Raw genomic sequence first — 26,176 nt, forward strand, 5'->3', positions numbered from 1 at the left:
TCAACCCTAACTCTTTAAAATCAGACACAAGTTACTATCCACCAAGAATGTATAGTACCATCGTCGAATGGTGATGAAGATATAGAAAATAAAGTTGAGTACCTTATTGCTGTGTCTGAAGTCATAAAAGAAGTTTGGCTATAACCTATTATTGACTACTTATGTTATGGGATACTTTTAGAGGATGTAAGGAGAAAAACTGACATCTGTCATTGCGCACCTATCTTCCTTTACTATAAAGACATGCTATATAGAAGATCGTTTGAAGAAGTACTCTTGCGATGTTTGGGTGAGAAAGAAATAGTTCAAGCTTTGCAAGAAGCACACTCGGGAGTTTGTGGTTCTCATCAGTCTGGAATAAAGCTTTATTTTCACATTAAAATAATGGGGTATTATGGCCAACGATGGTGAAAGATTGCTTGGACTATGCTAGAAGATGTAAAGGTTTCCAATTCCATGCGGATTTCATACATAAAACTCCTGAAGTATTAAACCTAACTATAGCATCTTGGCCATTAAACGTTTGGGGATTGGATGTTGTTGGACCACTGCCAAAATTTTCTGGTAGACATTTGTACATCTTGGTCGTGATTGATTACTTCTATAAATGGGCTGAAGTTGTTTCTCTTATAAAGGTGAAAAAGGATAATGTCATAAACTTTATCTGAGTAAATATCATCTAAAACTTTGGAATCCCTCAGTACATAATAACCGATAGTGGCAAGCCATTTGATAACAAGCTAATGAACAAAATTTGTGATCTCTTTGGTTTAAAACAACATAATCTTTAATGTACCATGTTGCTGGCAATGGGCTAGCTCAAGTATTCAGTAAAAATTTAAGTAACTTATTGAACAAATTCGTCTCCAAATCCAAATGAGACTGGCATAAACGAATGGAAGAAGCTATGTGGGCATATATGAAACACCCCAAATTTTGGTCTTTGAAAATTTCTTGACCTATGGGCTTACTATCCAGATTATAACTCTCCCTGCGAGTCATAGGGTGTCATTATGGGTCATAGAATCCTAATCGTAGTATGGATCGGCCAAGTTTCTATTATGATTACAATTGGCTACTAACGAGTCATAAAAACTCTATACGAGTCGTATAGTTCCATTCGTAGCCAAACTAGTATGATGCCCAAATGTTCTCTGTCTTGCCTACGATTTGACCAAACTAGTCGTAATGTTTGAGTATGAGTTGTATGGTATGACTTGTAGCCAAACTAGTATGGGTTTCCATGGATGCTGTCCAGACTATGACTGGAGGAAACAAGCAGTAAGATGACCTTACGAGTCGTAAGGTCATCCATAATGAATGGACGACAATTTTAGTATTTCATTAAGGGCAGTTTAAACATTTCCTATTTTATCCAAATGTGACCCATGGCTTTAATTTCTTATTGGGACCCCATTCCCATTTATAACACACCAAAATAACTTCATTCTTCTCACAAATTCTGTCAAGTAAGAGAATTAGGGTTTTTCTCAAGGTTGATTTTCTATAACTTTCAAAGGCAAATTCCCTCCAAAATTGTGATCCTTTCAGGCATATTACTCTTCCCTAAATCATATTTTGTAAAAAATATGTGTTTTATAGCGTTTAATTGTATGGATTTTATTATGGGTTTTGATACGGGTTGAGGGTTTTGGAATGGTTAATCTTTGAATTATTTTCCTATGGTTTTCATGAGTTGTTCATGCTTTGAAATGAATGTTTTTGAACTAATAAAGTGAATGGGTGCAGGAATTGGAATAGGTATTAGTTATTTACATTCTCAGACTTTGATTTACTATTTACTCTATCTTGTTATATGTTCGAAATTCATCCCTGGCTAGTGTATTATATTCTGTTTGACTAGGAAAATGGGTAGTCTCCGGTCCTCGATGGACTTGAGATACCTGTCCAGACTCTGGATTGTGTCACGACAAAGTTGGTATCAGAGCGTAGGTTCATGGTAAATTGGGTGTCCATAAAGCCATGTTAAGTAGAGTATCATTTATGGGTGTGTAGTGCACCACACTTATAAGGGAGAGGCTATGATACATTTAGGAATGTTTTCTTTTCTTGTTGTTTTAAGTTAGGGATTTAAAGTCTAGCGTGTTGAAATATTTTATAACTCCCATTTTTTTGTATATTCATATCATTCCTCCTTGAAGATTTGATGCTCGTGGAACCTCTTCTGTCCTATCCAAGGATAATGTGGATGGAACTCATCCTACTTATGAAGTTAAGACCTGATCTAGGGATCCATCTCCTAATTGTACTACCCCATGTGGAGTTCCAGTGGTCCTTATCAGTCCTCTTTGGACTCCTCAGACTGATGATGATCATGACCCATAGCCCTAAGGAGATATTTCAAATGGTGAGTTTCATTAATTTATTCACCTGTTGACCCAGTTAGTGATATCTCAATCACATCAGTTGGATCTTGATAGTACTGTTGTGAGTTCTTTTGAGGTTAATTGAGTTGGATAATTTATGAGGGTAAATCCTTCAACCTTTACTGGCTCTAAGGTTAAGACGGATTCTCAAGGGTTCATAGATAGCATGGAGAAGATATTCTGGGTTATGCATGCTTCTGACTTTGAGAGCATAGAGTTTGTTGCATATCAGTTGAAGGATATGTCATATTAGTGGTATGTGGAATGGGATCAGTCTAGGGGTGATGATGCATAATTGGCAGTATAGGATGAGTTTTTGGGTGCCTTCCTGGATCATTTCTTTCCTCTAGAGTTAAGGAAAACTAAAAATGAGGAGTTTGTGAATTTGAAATAGGGTAGGATTTTCGTGAACGAGTATGCCTTAAAATTTCATCAGTTGTCCCATTATACTCCTGAGCTAGTGTGCATGAGGGCTAAGATGAGGAAGTTTGCTTTAGGTTTGTCTCGAGACTTGGTGCTAATGTGAAAAGCTTCCTTCTTGAATAGTGATAGGTATATCTCTAGGCATGTGGTGTATATGTAGTAGGTTTAAGATGAAAAGAAGAAATAAGTTGAAATAAGGGAAAGGCAAGGTAAGAGGTCTAGGTATTCTGAGCAGGGTGGAGACCAGCAGCATAGTGGTAGAGATAGAAGGCAATAATCTATGAAGAAGTGGAGAAATTCTTATTGTTATTCTATAGCTAGTGCTCCATATCCTAAGCCCTCCGATGATCATCTCTTTTAGAGCAATAATGGGTTTAAGGCACAAGGTGCCCAATCTTATGCCAATGGGGCTCCAGTCAGCTCTATAGTATCCTCTTTGCAGATTTTGTGGTCAGTTTCACTGTGGTTTTTGTGATGAGGGAAGAAATAAGTGTTTCAGATATGGACAGCCTGGCTATGTTTAACAGAACTATCCCTCCAATGATGTTGTTATTGGGGTTAAAAAGGTCCAGGTTACTGCTTCTTCAACTCCTACACTAACGGGTTCTACTTCTAGCTTCGACATTGGTAAGAATCATTTTTATGCTTTTTCTACTCATTAGGTCTCTAAGGCATCTCTTAATATTGTTATCGGTACATTAAAAATTTTCTTTTGTGATGTGTATTGTCTGCTAGATCCTGGGTCTACCCTTTCTTATGTGACCCCTATGTGGTTATTTATTTTAGTTTTGGTCCTGAGTGTATTCCTAACCCTTTTTCTGTGTCTACCTTTACAGGTCATTTTATTATGGCTAGGAGATTCTATAGGGGTTGGGTGGTATCTATCTATGATAGAAAGACGTCGGTGGATTCGATAAAGTTGGAGATGTTAGATTTTGATTGGAGATGTTAGATAATGATGTTATTTTATGTTTGGATTGGTTCTATTCGTGCTATGCATCTCTTGATTGTAGGACCAAAGGGTCAGTTTCTAATTCCTGAATTATTCGGTGATTCAGTGGGAAGCGAGTTCCCTAGCACCTAAGGTATGGTTCATTTCTTATCTAAGAGCCCAACAATTAATTTCCAAAGGGTGTGTGTGTCACCTTCTCTGGGTTAAAGATTCTAATTTCGAGGGTCCTTCCTTGTCATCTGTCCCTATGATCTGTGAGTTTCCTAAAATATTTCTTGATGATCTTTCTGGTGTCCCTCCCAATAGGAAATTTGATTTTAGGATCGATCTACTTCTAGAAACTGTCGTATCTCTATCCCTCCCTATAGAATCGCTCTAGCTGATTTGAAAGAACTTAAGAAATAGTTTAATGATCTCCTTGTTAAGGGTTTTATCTGCCCTAAATTTCCCCGTAGGGCATACCGGTACTCTTTGTGTGTAAGAAGGATAGGTCCCTTCGAATGTGTATAGATTACCACCAGTTGAATAAGGTGACAGTGAAGAATAAGTATCATCTTCCTAGGATTGATGACCTGTTAAAGTACTTTTCTAAGACTGACCTTAGGTCGGTTTATCATTAATTGAAGATTAGGGAGGTGGATATCCCTAAGACTGCTTTCCGAACTCAATATATTCATTTCGAATTTCTGGTGATGTCCTTTCTTTTGACTAATGCACCAGGTACATTCATGGATCTTATGAACCGAGTTTTCCATCAATTTTTGGACTTATTTGTTATTGTGTTTATTGATGACATCCTGTTTTATTCTAAGAGCGATGGGAATTATGCCAATCGCCTTCATATAGTGTTGTAGACCCTTAAGGATCAATATTTATATGTTAAGTTTTCAAAGTCTGAGTTTTGATTAAAAGTTATGATAGTTAAGAAATGGACTAGACCCACGACTCCAACCGATATTCGGAGCTTCTTAGGCTTGGCTGGATATTATAGGAGGTTTGTGGAGAATTTCTCTTTGATTACTGCTCCTTGACTAGATTGACTTAGAAAAAGGTAAAGTTTCTATGGTTTGACGCTTGCAAGGGTAGTTTTGAGAAGTTGAAGGATAAGTTGACTTCTGCTCCTAGTTTGACCCTACCTGAGAGTACTGATGACTTTATTATTTATTGTGATGCATCCCGTATAGGACTATATTGTATATTGATGGCGCAGGTCAAGGTTATGGCATATGCTTCTAGGCAGCTGAAGGTGCATGAGATGAACTATCCGACTCATGATTTAGAGTTGTTGTTGGTAATCGTTACTTTGAAAATTTAGCACCATTACATGTATGGGGTTCAAGTTGACATCTTCGTAGACCACAAGAGCTTGCAAAATATGTTCATCCAGAAGGAGTTGAATCATAGGCAAAGAAGATGGCTTGAGTTGCTCATGACTATGATATGAGTCTCTATTATCATCCAGGTAAATCTAATGTTGTTGTTGATGCTCTTAGCAATTTATATATGGGGAGCTTGTGTCATGTTGATGAGGAGAAGTGAGGGATGGTGAAAGATGTTCACCATTTGGCTAATCTTGGAGTTCGTCTTTTGGACTTTGAGGATGGTAGTGTGATTGTTCAAGAGGTGGCGAAGTTCTCTCTGGGTGCCGAGGTGGAGGATAAGCAGGTTTAGAATCCTACTCCAATGAGAATTAAGGATGGTGTGGGTCACTAAAAGATGATGGCTTTTGAGATGGGTGGTGACGGTATTTAAGGTACCAAGGTAGATTATGCGTTACCGATGTTGATAGACTGCGATAGAGGATCTTAGCTAAGGCTCATGAGTTGAGGTGCACTCTTTATCTAGGTTTGACAAAGATGTACCACGATCTGAATCTATTGGTGGAATAACATGAAGCGAGATGTGGCTAATTTTGTGGACAAGTGTATGGTGTGTTAACAAGTTAAGGTAGAGCACTTGAGGCCTGGTGGTTTTTCTCAACAGATTGAGTTTCCCGTGTGGAAGTGGGAGGTGATTAATGTGGATTTTGTTATCGGTCTTCTACGATCTCAGAATTAGTTTGATTTGATTTGGGTCATCATCGATAGGATGACTAAGTCTAGTCACTTCTTACCAATGAAGACTACTTATTCGGTAGAGAATTATGCTAAGCTTTTCATTTAGGAAATCATCAAGTTGCATGGTGATCCAATTTCCATCATATCGGATCGAGGTACTCAGTTCTCATCTCATTTTTTACATTCTTTTTAGAGAGGTTTGGGAACTAAGGCAAGCCTTAGCACCACTTTCCACCCTCAAGCGAAGAGGACTATTCAGACATTGGAGGATATGCTAATGTAACCGCCTGAAATCTCATCCTGATATGTCACTCGGTGCTTAAGTCTACAAGTAGCCCTAAGCTAACCCTTTGAGCCCATTACTACTTCTAACACTTGCTTTAGGATAAATAAGCTAACCAATGATGCCTTACTGTGTCAACTATAATCCAAAATAACTAGAAATAATGTCTGGATAGTAAAAATACTGATAGTCTAGAACACAACTTCAACTGACAATCTAGTCCAACAAAGCCTCTACTACTCAAACTGGAGAGCCATTGGGACAGACCCCCAACTGACTCACAATGAGCTGAAAGTAAAACTCAAAACACTTTGAAAGAGGAAAAAAAGCCGCAAATATAGGTCCTCGAACCATGAGGACTCACCCATGACAAGGATGTAGATGAGATGCTCAGAGATCACTGTCACTGTTGGAAATGAGCACCTGTACCTACATTATGAGACAATGTAGCACACAGATGTATATATGGATTAGCACTTTGGGAATGTACTGAGTATTTGGATGTTCATGCATTTTCATAAAGCAATATCAATACTCTTTAATAAAATCATGCATGCAAATAGGAATGACTCACATGGCTTGAATAAGTCTAGAATATAAAACTCATGAATCATGAATAGTGAAACATGTAACACAAATCTCGTGAGTCATTATACTTAACTTTAAAATCCATACTCTCCTCTTTTTCTTAGTACTTAAAGACTAAAGGAAGCTTTGAACAATACTTTCAAACTTATGCTTTGATTTTTTGGAGAGTAGAACTTCTTTAAAACTTAAGGACTCTAAATGTTTAGGAACATTTAACACTTGGGAACTCTAGAACTCTTTTAGACTCGGGACACTTGGAACTTGGGAGTTTCTTCTAACCGACATAAACCATGTGAGCTGCATAGAGTCCAACGTCTTGCCCACATTGGGGAGAGCTGTTCTATCCTTGCCATCAGAGTAGAACCCCTCTTTTATGATCGCTATCTCAGCCTTGAACCCATAAATCTCGAACCTATGGTGACATGTAGTTTTGGGGTATGAGACCTTGGAATCATACCCAACTCGATGCTAAATACTACTCTTATACTCAGCTCAGAACTCTTAGGAAATCCACCTCAAAATAACTCAAGGGTCTATAATGAAGACCAAAACATATTTCTATTTTCTTTAAATCATACTCAATGTGGATTTTAACTCTATTATGATCGAAAGGCCAAATATTTCTCAATAATATCAAAGTACTCAATTCATGGGTGCTTATAGCATAAAATTTCACAAAATTACAAATCTCAAGTAGGGCTTAATGACCCATAATCAAATCTCAAGTTAAGACTCATCAAAGTGCAAACTAGATTTCATAAAGAGTCATAAATCATATAAAAAATCTGGAATTTTCAACATACTCATGTACTTCAATTTATAGACATTGGGACTATTAAAATCTCAAGGAATAACAACATAGGGTATAAATCCATACTTCAATTTCATAAGAAAACATCAAAAATCATATATTCTCGTAATTAAAACAACTTTTGCACATAAGGATGAAGGAAATGTCCTTGTTCAAACCCCACATACCTTAGCTTATGGATTGTAGGTGAACAACTTGCTTGAGACTCTTTTTGAAACTCTTGAGTGAGGGTTCTTGAAGCCTTTGACTTGGTAACCTTGAATCTTAGCTTAATTTGTAAAATCTATGGTTAGTTCTTGAATTTCTTGGAGAAGGAATTTGGGTTTATTCTTGGGAAGAAACCCTAGATCTTGGTGTTTTTGGAGGAATTGAAATTATCTCATTCGTTTTGGGCTATATCTGAATGTTAAAAGGTGGTAAAAGACCAAAAAACCCTTTTAAAAAGAACTTAAAATTACTGATCGGGATGTGCGATGGTGGGGTGTGATGATCTGTCGAGGTCCGGACGATCGTCGGTCTTGCCCGTCGCACCTGGGCCAGAACTTGGTTCACTGCCTCGCCTGCGACGATGGGTGTGATGGTCTGTTGAGGGCCCGACGATCCGTCGACCCTTACCGTCACACTCAAATAGAATGGGGCCGTACTGCCTCTTCTGCGATAGTTTGGGCGATGGTCCATTGTAAGCTCAATGATCCGTCGCCCTCTCCGTCGCACCTGGGTGATTTTACTGCTTTCTGTAAAATGGCCATATCTTTCTCTTTCGATGTCAGATTTCGACGAAATAGGTATCGTTGGAAAGATAATTCAATTTCTCACATGATAAAAAGTCATTTTTAGTAAAATTCAGCAAGGTTTAAACATTAATCACTTTGGAAGTCACTCTTTAATCTTTTAGGGCCAAAATTACACTTCACTTGACATGCTCTAAAGGCTCAGACTACGAGGGAACTTTGTGGGGTCTTACAACTAAGGTCTTGTGTTATCAACTTTTGTGGTAGTTGGGTTGATCATTTTCCCTTCATAGAGTTTATGTATAATAATAGTTTTTACTCTAGTATTTGAATGTCTCCTTTCGAATCCCTTTACGTTAGGAGGTGTAGGTATCCTATTGGGTGGTTTTAGTTTGGTGAGAATAGGTTATTCGATCCTAACTTAGTTCACCAAGCCATGGAAAAGGTGAACGTGATTTGGGATAGACTTAAGGCCATAGCCAAAAGTCCTATGCATATTTGAGGCATAGGGAGTTGGAATTTAATGTGTATAATTTGGTGTTCTTGAAGATATCTCACATGAAGAGAGTGATTCGGTTTGGAAAAAAAGGAAGGCTCAGTCCCCAGTATGTTTATCTCTTTTATGTCTTGATGGGAGTGAGTCATTTGGCCTATGTGTGCCATCTAGGTTGGGTTCTATTCATCATTTTTTCCATGGTTCTATGTTGAGGAAGTGTGTGAATAATCCTTTCTTGATTTTTCCTTTGGAGAGTGTTGGTGTTTCAGATTCCTTATCCTATGAGGAAGTCCTAGTAGAATTTTTTGATAGGCAAGTCCGTCGTCTGAGGACTAAGGATGTGGCTAAGGTGAAGGTTCTATAGAGGAACCATAAGGTCAAAAAATCTACTTGGAAAGCCAAAGAGGACATGAAGTCCAAATATCCATTCTTGTTTCCCTCTTTGGATAATCATGCTTGGGGTATGTGTATTTCCTAACATCTTTGTTTTCTGTATTTGTTAAAGGTAAGTGTGGTTGTACTATGTGTTAAATTGTGCTAATGGATGCCTTGACTTATCATTCAAGGATGAATGATCCTGGGGGGAGAATGAAATACCCCAAATTTTGGTCCTTGAAAATTTCTTGACCTGTGGGCTTACTTCCCAGATTATGACTCTCCTTATGAGTCGTAGGGTGTCATTATGAGTTATAGGACCTTAATCGTATCTTGACCAGTGTAGATTGGCCAAGTTTATATTATGACTATGATTTTCTCCTAATGAGTCGTAAAGACTCTATATGAGTCTTATAGTCCCATCCGTAGCCAAACCAGTGTGATGACCAAATGTTCTATTTTTCCTATGATTTGACCAAACTAGTCATAATGTCTGAGTACGAGTCATAGCTAGACCAATGTGGGTGTCCATGGATGCTGTCCAGACTATGATTGGAGAAAATAAGATTTAAGGTGACCCTACGAGTCGTAAGGTCTATTGACTACGACTGGAGAAAACGAGTCGTAAAGTAACCCTATGAGTCGTAAGGTCGCTCGTAACGACTGGGTGACAATTTTTCAATATTTCATTAAGGACACTTTGAACATTTCACCTTTTCCCCAAATGTTACCCATGACTTAAAAACCCTATTGGGACCCCATTCCCATTCATAACACACTAGAATAACTTCTTTCTTCTCACAAATTCTCTTAAGCAAAAGCATTAGGGTTTTTCTTAAGGTTGATTGTCTACAGCTTCCAAGGAAAAATTCCCTACAATATTGTGATCCTTTCAGGCATGTTACTCTTTCCCAAATCTTATTTTGTGAAAAATATGTGTTTTAAATGGTTTAATTGTAAGGATTTGAATGTGGGTTTTGACATGGGTTTAGGGTTTTGGAATGGTTAATCCTTGAATTTTTTCCCATGGTTTTCATGAGTTGTTCATGCTTTGAATTGAATGTTTTTAAACTAATGAGGTGCATGCGTGTGGTAATTGGAATAAGGGTCGAGGTAATCCCCCACACTGATGTTTTGAACTTGGAAATTGGCTTTGAACAATTGTATTCCCTCAACTCACTTGTGTAAAAAACTTTGTATTGTGGAATTGTCAGTTGGTTTGACTTACATACCTACACTAATGCATTTCATAATTGGTTAAACAATGAATGTGGATTTTAAAGGCTTTGTTAGTTATGTTTGATTTAATGAAGAAAGAAGGTTGAGGCATTTCCACAAGTTAATGGAATTGTAATGACATAATTATAAGCTTGCAAGCTAAATAGTATGACGATACCATGATATGTCTTAATGTTTGATTCCTTAGTTAATAAATGGATTATGTGAAAGTTGTTTTAATTGGCTTAATAGGAATTATGTAGCTAAGTTGTAAAAGTGCGGGTATTGAATAACTTATATCGGAAACTCACATTTGCCTATGTGAGAGTTAGTTTAGATGACTGTGTGCATGGTTCACACTATTGATATATTTTGTATCTAGGATTAACGTGGGGTCAGGGCATTGATACCTCTGGTTTGTGTGGTTAACACGCACTGGGGCCCTTTTAGAAAGATCTGAACCCATATAGCTCATGGGGTGCCTATTTATGATGGTTGAGCTACATAGTCCAGTATAATGTTTTAAAATCACGTTAAGCCTTGTTTCCTATCCCAGAATCTATTATATATACATATGCATGTATGTAAAAATGTACAGTGAGTTTGAAATTGTACTTTTGACTAATATTACTTTATCCTTAACCTGAGTTACATGCTAGTGCTTACCCCATTAACCATCTCTGAACATTATATCCCCTCATGATGCAGAGTCCAAAGGCACTTCTACTTTTCCTGCACAGTGATAGGTGATCTCAGAGTCGGTCATTTGCGGTGAAGTAGTGAGCTTCCATTCTCTGGAAGAGTTGATTATTCCATCGATTTTCCTTCCATAAATTAGAATTGAATACTTCACATTTACATTATCATTGTCATTGCCATTGTCATTATCAAGTTCGGGGCTATTTCTTGACGTTGGTTGATTTCTAGTTTAGAGGCTTTGTGGATTACTATGAACTAGGTATTGGTTGTTGACTTTCTTAGAATTTGAGTTACTATTTACTCTATCTTGTTATTTGTTTGGAATTGATCCACTGGCTAGTGTATTATGTTCTATTTGACTAGGCAAAGGGTGTGGTCTCCAGTCCTTGGTGTACTTGAGATACCCATCACGGCTATACCCTGGTTTGGGTTATGAAAATATAGGACAACTTACCGTACACCAACGCAAGCAACTCTATACTTACTTGTTTTTGGAGTTAAAGAATTCCTACTACTTGAGCGTCAAGTACCTTCTTTGAGACTGGCTATTCAAGAAGGGCTCACCGAAAAAGAAAATGCTAATTTGCATCTTGAATGTTACCAAGCCCGTCTATCTCGTTCTTTCAACAAAAGAGTTCGCTTAAGGCTTTTTCAAGTTGGAGACCAAGTCCTTGTAGTAAGAAGACCTATTATGGTGCTTACAAGCTTGTAGGTGCAGATGACATGAAAATTGGTCTTATCAATGCCAAGTTCTTGAAAAAGTGCTATCCTTGAGGGAAGATGACACTCATTAAGGCATGGGTATAAACTGCATGTACACTTATGGCCCGCAAGAGTATAAACTGGATATGACTTAAAAAAAATCCCGCTAGGTTGAAAACATCAAAATAGGAGGCTTAGGAAAAAGTTAGGATGCCAAGAAAACACTCACCCAGAACTATGTTGTGACTTGATCCTTTTTATCGAGGTAGGTAGGTGCTTAAAATTTCATTCTAAGTTTAGTTACATGACTGTCAAAAAATATGTTCCCTCTTGAGCTATCTTATAAAAGTTGTGAGTATAATCATCAAGTTTTGGAATTACACCAAGTACTGGTGGCTCAATGGGGTCAAACTCCAATGGAATATGAGCTTCTTTCACATAAGTTGAAGTTTTCAAATTCATCAAGTTTTTAAGTTTGAGGCTTCAAATCATCCACATCAGAGTCTTCAAAGTCTAGTAGCTAAAATCTTCAGATGATCTATGTCTATAAGTTGAAGTCTTCAAATTCATTAAGTCTTTATGTTGGAACTTTCAAATTCTCTATATTAAAACTTGCACGTTCACAGCTTTATCCTTAAAAGTTTCTCAAAATTTTCATGCCTCAAGGTGGACAAAATTTGTTCCTTTGCACCTTAAGTTGTCCTCTAGGGTTTATCTTTAAAAGGATCTCAAAATTTTCATGCCTTAAGGTGGACAAAATTTATCCCTTTACACCTTAAGCTGGCCTCTCACGGGTTTATACTTAAATGAATCTATAAATTTTCATGCCTAAAGTGGACAAAATTTATCCCTTTGCACCTTAATCTGGCCTCTCATGGGTTTATCCTCAAAAAGATCTCAAAATTTTCATGTCTTAAGGTGGAAAAAATTTGTTCCTTTGTACCTTAAGATGGCCTCTCATGTATATATTCTTAAAAGGATCTCAAGATTTCACTTCTTAATGTGGAAAGATTTGTCCCTTTGCACATTAGGTTGGCACTTGAACGGATTTTTTATGTAAAGGGGACCATACTTGAAGCCAAACTTGTCAAGTCTCAAGATAACAGAGGCAAAGTTAAACTCTCTTACCTTAGGTTGACCAATGCATAATTGTATTGGTGAAAGGGCCCATACTTAAGGAAGACCATTGCATAAGTGCATTGCTGAAAGGGCCTATACTTAAAGAAGACTATTGCATGAATGCATTGGTGAAAGGGCCCATACTTAAAGAAGACTATTGAATAAGTGCATTGGTGAAAGGGATCATACTTAAAGAAGGCCATTACATAAGTGAATTAGCGAAAGGGCCTATACTTAAAGAAGACCATTGCATAAGTGCGTCGACAAAAGAGCCCATAGTTAAAGAAGACCACACACTTAGAATACCATTGCATAAGTGCATCAACGAAAGGGCCATACTTAAAAAAGATCATTGCATAAGTGCATCGGTGAAAGGGCCCTTCAAGAAGACTATTGCAAAAGTGTATCAATAAAAAGGCCCATACTTAAAGCTGGCAATTGTATAAGTAAATTGGTGAAAGGCCCTATACTTAAATCTGAACTATCCACCAATATTGAATCCAAATTGGTCTTTCTTAAGGTGTATGGAGGCAAAATTAAACTCTCGCACCCTAAGCCAATTGTTGCATAGTCACCAATCTTAAAGCCAAATTGGTCGGTCTTAAGGTTTACAGAGGCGAAGTTAAACTCTCACACCCTAAGTCGATTATTGCATAGTCACCAATATTGAAGCCAAATTGGTAGGTCTCAAGGTATACGACGGTGAATTTAAAATCTCGTACCTTAAGGCTCTTGTTGCATAGTGACCAATATTGAAGTCAAATTGATCGGTCTAAAGGTGTACAGAGGCGAATTTAAACTCTTACACCTTAAGCTTATTTTTAGACATTTCAATCTACGTTAATTCTACCAAAGAAAAAATATTGAGATAACACAAAGAAAACACAAGTAGAAGAGAGAATGTTACCGGGCGGGATGTTTCGAACTTGAAAGTCATATATCACCAACTTATATTGAGATAAGTTGTTTTGGTGAGAATGAAACCCTCAAAATATGGTTTTCAAAAATCAAATACCCTTTGATGGTGATGTTTCCACATCAAGATATAAATTATTTGGTGAGGCAACGCGAACCTGAGATTCTCTGCTGGACAAAATCTATGATCAACTTCAAAAAATTGTCTAGAATAATTTCGAAGGTCATAAATTTCAGATTTTTGATATGCTATAGATACATGTTTCTGAAACCTATAGAATCAAGCGGATTATGATTTTGATACTCCCATATTGAGATATAATTTTTTTGACGTCATCATGCAAATTTGAAGCTGCTGGTCATCAAAATCTAATGTTGATTTTGAGATAAAATCTGAAAATATCTCGAAGGTATTAAATTATGAATTTTGTATATATTATTGATTTTTGTATCTAGTTTTACAAGAATCAAGCGGCTCGTGATTTCATCAATTTTGCTTCAAGATATAAAAGTTTCAGTAAAGATGCGCAGATCTAAAATTTTCAGCATGATAAAATTCAAGATTGAAGGATTTTAAATCTTAAATTTGGATATATTATCAATCTCGGAGTTTAGTTTCTAAAATATCAAACCGTTCATAATTTCGACATTCCTACAATAAGATATGAATTTTGTATTACTAATATGCTGCGCTGGAAAAAGGTGATGAAAATAAAAGAAAAGTAAAAGGGAAAGAAATTACCTCGATATTATTCATGGCTTAGAAACCCCAAAATTGATATTGAAAAAGTGGAAAACTTACATCCCTTTATAAAGTTGTAGGGTGGCTGTTTTTATCTCCAATATAAATTTAAATTGGAAGAGTTATATTCCCGATTAAAAATGGTTAAGTAAGGAGGTGAGAAGTTTTCTAAAATCTATTTGGAATTGGACAAAGTCAAGATATCCTAGTAGAAGTGGACATCCTTAAGCAATTCATTATCAGAGTTAGATACTATTCTTCACCAATGAGTCTTACGTGTAGAAATTCATAGCGATTTTTTATAAAAAAATATCATGAGTCGGAAAAAAATAATTTTTGAGAGACAATATCAATATGTAAATTGCATAATTCAACTTTAAATATTATTAACTGATGAAATGGGGTGTTCAGATATATAAAAATCTTTGAAGAACGAAGGAAGCATGCTTAAATAAATCAACTTCAAGTGTAGTCTCCAAAGTATACACTCGACCAGTCTTGAAGAAGGAGGTATTTTGTGTGCAATGAAATTTTATTAAATTTAAATTCATATGAAATTTGGATTATATTAAATTCAAAATATATTAGTTCAAAATAAATATTATGAATTAATATAATTGAATTAATTATTTAAGTCCAAATATATATGAATTTAATTAAAGTTCAACTTTTATTGGGCTAGTCCATTAATTTGGGCCATAAATGACAAACCCAATTTTCTAACCCAATATGTAATCATATTTTAGAGGCCAAAATGAGTGCTACTTGTCAAATGACATGGCATGCCAAGTCAAGTGAAGGAGCCAATAGGATCTGGCCACATATCAAAATGATGCAGCAGACCTAGTGAAATCAAAAGTCCATAAAAATGAGTCATGTCACTTAAAATTTGATTTGTCAAAAGAAGTCCACATTCATCATGACTCTTTCCTTCCCACAATTATAAATAGGGGTCTCATAATTAAGAAAAAAGATGAACAACTCTAGCAAGAAGTAAGAGAGAGCTCGTGAATCAAACACGCCAGATTTCTCTACAAGCTATAAATCAACCATTCAAGTTCATCAAGATTCAAGATCAAGACCACAAGATTCAATAACAAGACCAACATCCCTTGAATTAAAGTATAAGTCAAGATCAGGTTCATCAAATCCACAAATCAAGTTCAAATTTAAGATTAAGCTCGACACCCTTAAATTTATATTAGAAAGGGTAAATTTAAGGATTCATAGAGATTGTAACACTCACATATTGAAACCAAATAATTATTGCAATAATTTTCTTATCCTGATTATTATTTTCTCGGTCATAAAATTTTATTATCCAACAGTGTTTATTTAGTGAGTTAACATATCAATTTTAGTGATCCGTATGAAACACGTGTGATTTTCTATTTGAATTACTGAATAGAATCAGACGTCATGCAAGAGTTGTATATGCATTTAATTTGAGTTATTTATGGTTGTTGTTCATTCTTATTTTGTGTTTTCTTTTAATGGGGTTATAATTTTTGATCAAAATTACTTAAAGGGGTATGAGGAAAAGAGTGAAAATTATCTTGGGTAGTACTTAATGTATACCCCCAAAGTTATTAAAGATTTTAGCTTTCCAAGCTTTTTAATTAAGAGTATCTTTGTTATTTATGATTTTTGATTGAATTCATTTGAATTACTTATGATTAATTTTTTTTTCCTATTTGGTATTTTCTTTTGGCGGATTATAAGTTTTGATCAAAATTCTTTGAAGGGGTATAAGGAAAAGAGTGGAAACTTATTTTCCTTGTACCCACTTAAATAATTTTGATCAAAGATCATAATCCACCAAAAGAAAACAAATAACAACAACCTCAATCAGTTTGGGATTGAGCAACAATATTGGAACGATCGTACTACTTTATCTGACTTATCCTGGGGGTTTGCTTAGTAAAACTTATCCGTTGAAATTTATATTTATCTCTCCACGTATATTTTTTTCTGGAGATCTCAAAAAATGGCTGGAACTGTAAACTGGGGAACTTAAGGGAGTTGCGTTCTGAGGACTCAAAATATCCATAGTTATCATCAAGATTGGGTATACTAAACGTTACTGTAATTGAGGTATTCACTGGCATGGTTTTTGGAGATAGCAAGGATATTGTTGCTTCAGTTGTTAGTATCCTTCCCATATGTAACTATTAACTTGTAATACCCCATATTACATGCTAGAATTCTAACCGTTGTTACTACGTGTCTAAACTCTAATCCAAATAATTTTCATGTAAATATAAATTTCACGATCATTATCATAGTCTATGAAGTGGTTTAGAGGTGAAAAATATTCATAGCGATGACATAGAACAAAGTTGAGCTAAGATAATTTGATTCATATAACATTTGGTATTTGATTCTATAAGGGTCTACTTTAAACGTGTATAACTATTTTTATACATAGATTTTTCCAGCTCAAATACTCACCAAATTGTAGATAAATTGAATTAACTTTCCAACGATATTAATTTCGCAAAAATCCGACAATCGAGTAAAATATTTTTCCATTTTCCATGTGAGGCAGTAAGCCGACGCGATCTTGGTGCGTCGCGTCGACACGAAAAACTGACGCGGATCCAAGGCTATTTTACATGCTAATTCAATTCCAAAAGGTCCTAGGGTCACTTTGGTAAATTCCTTACACCCAACTCCATCCCAAAACACATAATTTCACCCTCAAAGAAGCAAAGGTACCTCATTATTCATCTTTTCATCTCAAGAAGCAAAACCTTAAGCTCATACTTTCTCTCCTAGAAACTCAAAATTCCTCCATTAATTCTCCAAGATAACTCAAGATTAAGGTTTTTCAATAAAAGAACTTCAAGAAGTCATCTTCAAAAGCATCATAAGAAGTCCAAGATTCAAGATTTTACATTCAATTCATCAAAAATCATCAATTAAGGTATGCGGGGTTTGAACAAGAATAATTCTTTTGTTCTTGTGCCCAAAATTAGATTTTTATTACAAGAGCTATTTGATTTTATATGTTTTCCTATGAAATTGAAGTTGAATTTATATCCTATGTTGTTGTTCATGAGATTATAAGATTTTCAATGCTTTAGAAGTTGAACTAAATGAGAATGTTGATATTATTGTGCAATAAGCTGAAATTTCCAGATTTTCAAATGATTTATGCATGTTTTTGATATAAAGCATGAGTTTTGAGGTGTTATATAATAATATTGACATATGGGTCATTAATCCCTATTTTAGAATGTGATTTGAGAATTGTTGTGCTATATGTACCCTACGATTTGAGTATTTTGAAGTAATTTAGAAGTATTTGACCTTTTGGTCAAAATAGAGTTGGAATCCACTTTTCAATATGAGATTACAAATTTTATAATCGATTTCCTTATGAATTATGAGATTACTTCTAAAGTGGATTTTCTTGAGATTTTGAGCATAGGACTGGGAGTAGTATTTAGCACCGAGTTGGGTAGGTTACTACGGTTTTATACTCCAAAACTACGTGCCACCATAGGTTGAGATACTTATTCCCACTATATGTGGATGACTGAGATAGTGATCACTGAGATAGATTGTTCTATTCTAATAGCAAGGAAAGAACAGTCCTAACCTTACGGGGGCTAGTCATGGGACATCATGGATGCTCATATAGTGTACATGTCAGTTAGAAGAACCTCCCAAAAGATGTCCCTACTCTTAAAACAATTTTAGTTATTTAGAGTCTTGAGATAAAGTATTTTCCACACAGAATAAGCTTTAAGATTTCTAAAGCCTAAGACAGAGTACTTTCCAGATTTTAGAAACTAAGTGTAAAAGCTCACCATTTATTCAAATATTATTTTACTTAAGATTTCAGTTACAGAATTACGGTTACAACTTTCTGAAATAAAGGTGAACCTTGTTCCACTTAGCTTATATGATTTGAGAATAAGAAAAGAATACAGAGTTTAGAACTAAGTGTAATGACTTACGAGATTTATAGTCCATGCCTTACTATCCATGATTTATGAGTTTTAGATTTCAGATTACTCCAGCTATGTGAGTCATTTTCATTTAGCATGCATGATTTTATAAATGTTGATATTGAGATATTATTTTACTTATTGCATGCATCCCCATATACCCAGTACATCCTCAAAGTGCTGATCCACATATATGTCTATGTGCTACATTGTCTCATAATGTAGGTACACGATTTAGTATGCACATTCAGATTCAAACAGTTGCAGATTCCAGCCAGCAAGATGATGAGTCCTCCTACTTCGGGGACTCCAGTTAGATTCATTTATGTCGTTTATTTGCTTACTCATATGTATTGATTAGCGATAGTCAGAATAACTTCCCAACTATCTATAGTTTGTATTAGTAGAGGCTTCATAGATAGTCAGTTGATGTTAATATATTCAGTTTCAGTTTCCTTTGTAAAAGCAGAGTTGTAATCATGTGAATTTAGTTTTGTATTGATCAGATTCAGAAAAGAGTTACTTTCCGTTGATTTTGTACAAATTTATGCATTTTATTCAGTTGCTTATGAGTTATGCCAGTAAAAGGGCACCGTGTGACATCTTAGGATAGATTTTTGGGGCGTTACATATCTGTGTTTACTGATTTTCTGTAGTTGCATTTTGACGTGGGAAAATAAGTTGGAGTGAGAAAACGCTTATTGTGAAGCTTTGGACAGTAGTAAATGAAATTTCAAGCTACACAAAATTTGAGATGGATGGATCATGAAATTGTGGCCATATAATTGTTATTTTTCTAATTTCAGATTCTATAATTAGAAAAGTTTCACGACCTTTTTGAAAAGGAGAACACTTTCTTATTTACTTTATTTATTCATAAAGAAAATAACTAAGAGATAAAGAAATTAAACCATGCCTTGCTTTAATTTTTCAACAAATGTAAATGTGGATGGATTAGAAACTTCTGATTTCTTCTCTGAAGACACTAAAGTTGTTGCTTCTACCATCGAAAAATCCAAAAATGAACGTATTTTATCTCATTCTTATGATTATTATATTATTGTTATTGTTATGATTAATTGGCGAGGAGGATTCAAAATTTAAATATAAGTTCAACACTTTAAATATTTGTAGCTTAAAGTAACATATCATATCTTTGAGATACAAATTCAGAATCTAACATTCGCTGAAATTTCACGATCTTTACATACATATACATCTATTTTTCATAGTAATTTTTTTTTCTGATTTTTATCCTTTTCTATGTTAGATTTCGTTATAATCAAGTTGTAAAGATAATCGGAAGTAGTTTAATGAAAATGGTTCACACTTTTCTTATTTAAAACCTACATAAATATGTGGGGTGTGGAGTTTTGTGTCTAACTGAAAAAGTCAGTGCAACTTTGAATCCAAATTATTGACCTATTGACCACAATAAATAATGCTCACATGGATGTGATGCGTCTGGAATCTCAACAACTATGTGGTGTGTGTGATTGTATATATTGCTGCTAAACCACAAAATAATAGTATTACTTGGCCCTCTTATTATGTTATGATATGTAAATTCAAGTGCTTGATAGAAGTAAGCATCATAATTAAGCAAATCTTCTTCTGTCTCTCTCTCTTTATTTATGGAGTGAGAAATGTACTTGACACTATGCTTTTGACATAAAAAATAAATAAATAATTATTTTTTTGTGTTCGATAAGTAAGCAAAAAATATTAACCTAAAATATTTATATATAATCTAGATAACAAGTGACTTGCTCAAATAGTTGAACGCCTTCACCTTCATCTAATAGGTTGAGGTAACCAACAAGTTGAGAATTCAAGTATACGCCGATGGAAAAGTGACACACTACTAATCCTCTTGCTTCGGGTGTGTGGTGAGGTGGATGAACTATTAAGATTTGTTGCTGCCAGCTTAGACCAAAAGATAATCTCATCATTTTAAATAAGTGAGAACATGTTCTTTGATAATTCTAGATAATATCGTGTAATGCATGTTAATCCCTCATGATAGCTGCTGCACGAGTCACTGGAACACAGCTTCAGGATGAGTGGCAATGTCTCCACTTGACAATTAGAAATACAGAGAATTGTTAGCTTAATTTTATTAGTATTTGCTATTTTCTTTTCGTAATTTGAAGTATTTTGAAGCTTTATAATTGAACGATTTTTCTTTTTTTCGGCCAACCTCTTCACTTTCAGCATGTGATTCTTTATCAAACACATAATTTGACTTGAGTCACGAAGTTTCTCACCTGTATATCTAGCTTCTTTAGATCTAATTTTGGAGGACTCTATCTTTGTATGTCAGGTCAAATACAAGTAACTGAGGCACCAAATATTTTTATTTTATTTCAATTTGTTCTTTTTTAATATATTTTTGTTTACAAACTTGAGTCAATTTTCTCTGAACTTTTTCTCATTTCTCATTGTCAATTATAAAGCCTATAACTGATTATCTTCATGCTATGGTATGGTGTTTCTATTACTTTTTTTTTTTTGAATTAACGGATATAGTGCGTGATATGTAATGTGTTTGTTACTTACTTTGTGTTGCTAAAGTTCATATTGTTATGAATGTTTTATATTTATCCTTGTTTAGCTTATACCCAACTAAAAATATTCTATGTTCATTGATAGTGATCGTACCTTGGTTGTGACTGACATACTTGCCTTGGATTCTTGAGGAAGTTGGAGACTTTTGAATTGTGTGGTTCTTGGTAGATTTTCCTTTTTCCTGATTTTTCCCTTCTTTATGTGGAGCTCATAATTGATATTCTCTGTTGATATCAATTGTGGGGGGTGTGGATAACTTGTGTGCTAAAATAGATCTATTATGAATACAATTGATCTATTTTTATTTGTGCATTATTTTTCTTAACTTCTCTAAATATTTTTATTTTTATTTTTATTTTGAGTTTATTTATGTTAGTTTTATCGATTTCATAACTTGGGGGTGATTATATGGTAATTGGTTAAATGTTTTACTATAGTATTCTTTATTTTTTTCCCTTAATTTTTGTAATTCTTCTATATTATTTTGAAGGTATTCTAAATATTCTATATCTTTTGTTTCAAAATATCCAATTAGATTATCTTTCATAAGTTTTTCTAATAATATTATTTCCTCCATATTTTGTCTCTAATATTTTAAATATTCATAGTCTATCATTTTATCCTGTAGTAATTGCAGAGTTACAAATTTCTGTATAATAATTTATCCTAATTGTACTGTAATGTATATCTAATTCTAGAATTTCAATGCTATTTATTATCTTGTGTTGTTCTTCTCGTAGCAAGTTTTTTAAATTATATAAACTATAGCATGTACTTTTTCCTAAATTTTCTAGGATTTCTTCTATCTATATTAATTTTTCTTTTAGATTCTCCATTATTTTTCTAATTCGGTTTCTATAATTAATTTCTTCAATTAAATTATCTTGATTTTCTCTAGTTTTTCTAATATATTATAACATTTCTTAATCTGAATAATATTCATCTGGGTAATTATCTAGGTATAACTGTTCTATCCAATTTATAGTTTCAATTTCATAGTTTAATACTTTTTCTAATATTATTATCTTAATATCTATAATTTCTATATCTCTAAGTATATATAAGATTAATATTTTAAGATTATCATTTAAAATTGGTTAAATACTTTATTATAATGTTTTTTAGTTGTTTGTTTTAATCTCATTAATTCTTCTATATTTTTACTAAGAAATTGTATGCATTTTATATCTATTTTCCAAGATTCTAAATATACATAATTTATCATAGTTAGTATGTGGGTTTGGTATGTAAGTATTTATAAGAGTAGTTCGGTAGGTGTGGTATATAATTAATTCTAGTCATAAAATATCTATCAAATATTTTTCCAATATGATTTTTCTTATATCTACTATTTCTATATCCTTAAGTACATATAAAACGAGTATTTTAAATTTATCTATTATTTCGTCAGATAAATAACTATCCATTTTTTTTATATAAAATTGCTATTTCAAAATAGTTCCTTCAATCATGCACATAATAAAATATGATCACTTTAGATTGCTATATACTGGATTATTCTTAAGTAACATATTCTTCGATCACTATTAGCATGGTAATCTGGATACTTTTCCCTTAAACAGCACCTCTACTCTAGTTACTCCCCTATCACGACTTTCTTGCCTCACCGATTTCACCTTTAGGATGACATAGTTCTTAGGAATTTTTCTCCTTTTGCACTTTGCTAACAAACTTCTTAACATGCTATTTTTCGAATAATTCTATTATAAAGCAACTAATATGAACTTATTTTATCATATCATGATTGTTAGGAATTTATGAATTTAGCTATTCACAATAGTAAATGAATATACCTGTTCTGGTAGTTTTGATAATTCTAAGCTGTGTTCCTCCATATATTTTTCCATTGAAATATACCTGTTTTTTAGATAATCAAATTATTTGTTGTAGACAAGAGAGATTTTTTTTCTTCAACGTATGAAGGTTTGCCTTCCTCTGAGCAAATGTTCTTCTATTTATATTTTTAAGAAAACCCATAAACGTTTTAAATTTTTACATCTGTCCTAATCTAAATTTACACGTTACCTACCTACTTTACAAAAGTCTTTACACCTATCTATAAAAGTGGAAAAAAAAACTTTACAAAGGTCCTAAATTATTTTTACAAAAGGATAAAGCTTAGTAATGACATTTTGCCAAAAAGTCAAAAAGTAAATAGTAACTAAATAAATAATTTATGTAAATGAATTAAGAAAGATATATAATCTTCCATATGTCATTTTCTAGCATTAACTTATCTTCTTTATGTGACTTCCTAGCATTAACTTGTCTTCTTTTTATTATTGCTTCGTCTTTTTTTATTGCTCTGTATCTCCATTATTGCTTTATATCTTGCATCTTTCAGCTGTCGCTTTTATCTTCTTCTATTCTAGTTGAACTTTTGGGACAATATTATCTTCTCCATTACATTTTGAACATTGATGGTCTGGATATTTATGTCTAATTAACTTGCAATATCTAGTTAATAATTCTTCCGAAATAAATTTTTCTCTAATGGCTCTGGTGATAGATTTTTTCTCTGGATTGAGTAACGTCAAGATCCATTGCCTAACGTCTTCCATATCTGCTTCTCGTAGTTCCTTTGAATTTGAGTATACTATTACATTACCTTCTGAATAATAACTCCATATGGGATTTCTGTTGCGATAAGTGTTTACTAACTCTTGAAGAATTGTGGATAGTCCGATAATTCTCTTATTTGCATAAAAATTTGGTATTTCAATTCTAGGTATTTCTGGTTGTGAAATAATATCTTCTGGTATAATCATATCTCAGGTCATTCCTATTTTTACAACTTGTATAGGTGATTTAACTTCATCATACAATATATCTGCTGGTGCCGTGTAAAATTTTATAAAAAATAGGTTACCTTTGGTTATTCTTTTAAAAATGTTAAATGAATCATCTATTTCTGGTATATTGGATATTTCATTTCCGTCTTGAGTATATATGGTACTAAGTAGTCCATATTGATAACAGGTTTTAACTAGATTTGGATTGATTTTGGGTAAAACAATTAGCTTATTGTATCCGGTTAGCTTCTAAGTTATGTAATTTGTATGTGGTTCTTGGATGTTTATAGCTCTGGGGTTAGTATTTAAGAAGTTTTGTATTTTGTAAATATTTTCTATGTATGTTCGGGCTGTATAGTTGTAGATTTTTTTATCTTGGTTTAAACTGTCTCGGTATGTGGTAATTTGTGGAGGTATGAATATGAGATCTTTTGGTGTATTTGGAATATATGGCTTATCAAATAGCTTGTTTAGGTTCATATTTGTATTTTTCCTAACTCCTTTGCTTGTACCTGCAGAAGTAGATTGATAAACGTTATGGGTTTTACGGAGTATCCCAACGTCTCCTTCTAGCTCTGAAATTTTAATGTCTTTCGATCGACATTGATCTGGAATTTTAATGTCTTCCGATCGACATAGCTCTGCACACTGCTGAGTTAGCTGATTTGTAGCTTCAGACTTCAGTTTAACTTCATTAGTCTTTAGCTTTTCTATTTCATTACCCATACTGTCCACTTTCATTGAAAACGTATTTAGGGTTTTGAATATCTTTTCTAAAGTATCATCTTCTATTATATCAGTCTGTGTAGCTTTGTCGTGATATGTAATCTGCAATAACATTTTTGTTAGTACTAATTACTTTAATTGTAAATGTAAAATTTAATATATTCAATACTAGTCTCCGAATCTCTTTTGTTGTAACTGAATTTTGTTTTTTCTTTGTTAGCCACCAACGTACCTGTGTATTATCTGTTCATACAATAAACTTGTTATATACAATATATGGCTCAAATGCTAATAAACATTTATATAATGAGCATAATTCTTTTCTATTTATTTCCCATTTTATTTCTGTTTCATTAAACGTACCTGAGTAGTATCTGCAATGGTGTTCTAATTTTTCTTCTTCATATCTATATTTAAGTACTCCTCCATAACTATATTCACTAGCATCTGCTTCTATTATATATATAAATTTTCTATTTTCGTCTGGAAATTGTAATTCTGGTAATTCTTTACAAAGTATTTTTATTTTCTGAACTTGTTTTTTATCTTCTTCATTGTAATTATATTCTACATCCTTTTTTAATCTTTTCTGTAAAGACTTTAGGTTTTCTGCTAATTTTGGTATATATTCTCTCACTTGGTTTACTAATCCTAAAAATGATTGTAATTTCTTTTTTGTATCTAATTCTTCTTTTGAATTTATTATTTTTTGTACTATATGTTATTGCATTTTTACTCCACTTTTATCTATTTGTATTCCTAAAAATTCTATTTGATTTTTCATAATTTCAGCTTTCTTCTCACTTAAACTTATTCCCGAATTTTCTATTATATCTGTAAATTGTTCTAATAACTTTAAATGTTCTTCTTTTGTTTTTGTATATAATAATATATCATCTATGTATACTATACAATTAGGAAATTGTTTAAAATAACTATCCATAAAATGTTGATAGCTACCTGGTGCATTTTTATATCCAAATAGTAGTACATTCCATTCATAAAATCCTTGTGGTACCGTAAATGCTGCTAATTCCTTAGATTCTTCTTCTAACTCTAAATGGTAAAATCCTAATTTACAATCAAATTTACTAAAGTAATTATATCCTTGTATTTGTCTTATTTTTAATATCTTATTTGGTATTGGGTAATTATATGTCATAATTTTTGAATTTAAATTTCTACAATCAATAACTATCCTACTTTTCCTCTTTTTTGTTCACTATATTTATTTACTATAAATGCTGGGCTATTATGTTTACTATTACTTTTTTGTATATATTGTTTATTATTACTTTTTTGTATATATTATTTTTCTAATAATTCTTCTATGTGAATTTTAAATTCTTTTAAATCATCAAAATTATATGCTAATGGTTTTTGAGTTATTATGCTATTTATCTATAAATTCAATTTTTATAGTAGTTTTATGTTTTTCCCATTCTTTTAATGGATCTTCACTATATAATTGTTCTAATTTTTTCTTAATTATTTCTATTTTATTTATTGAAAATATAGTTATTTCCTTTTTATTTATTGAAAATACGACTAGTTCTATTTTATCTTCAGTATCTTTTATATTTTCTAATTTTTGTGTAATTTTTTTACTCCCTTC

Source organism: Capsicum annuum, chromosome 12, assembly GCF_002878395.1.
Source record: "Capsicum annuum cultivar UCD-10X-F1 chromosome 12, UCD10Xv1.1, whole genome shotgun sequence".
Taxonomy (NCBI): domain Eukaryota; kingdom Viridiplantae; phylum Streptophyta; class Magnoliopsida; order Solanales; family Solanaceae; genus Capsicum; species Capsicum annuum.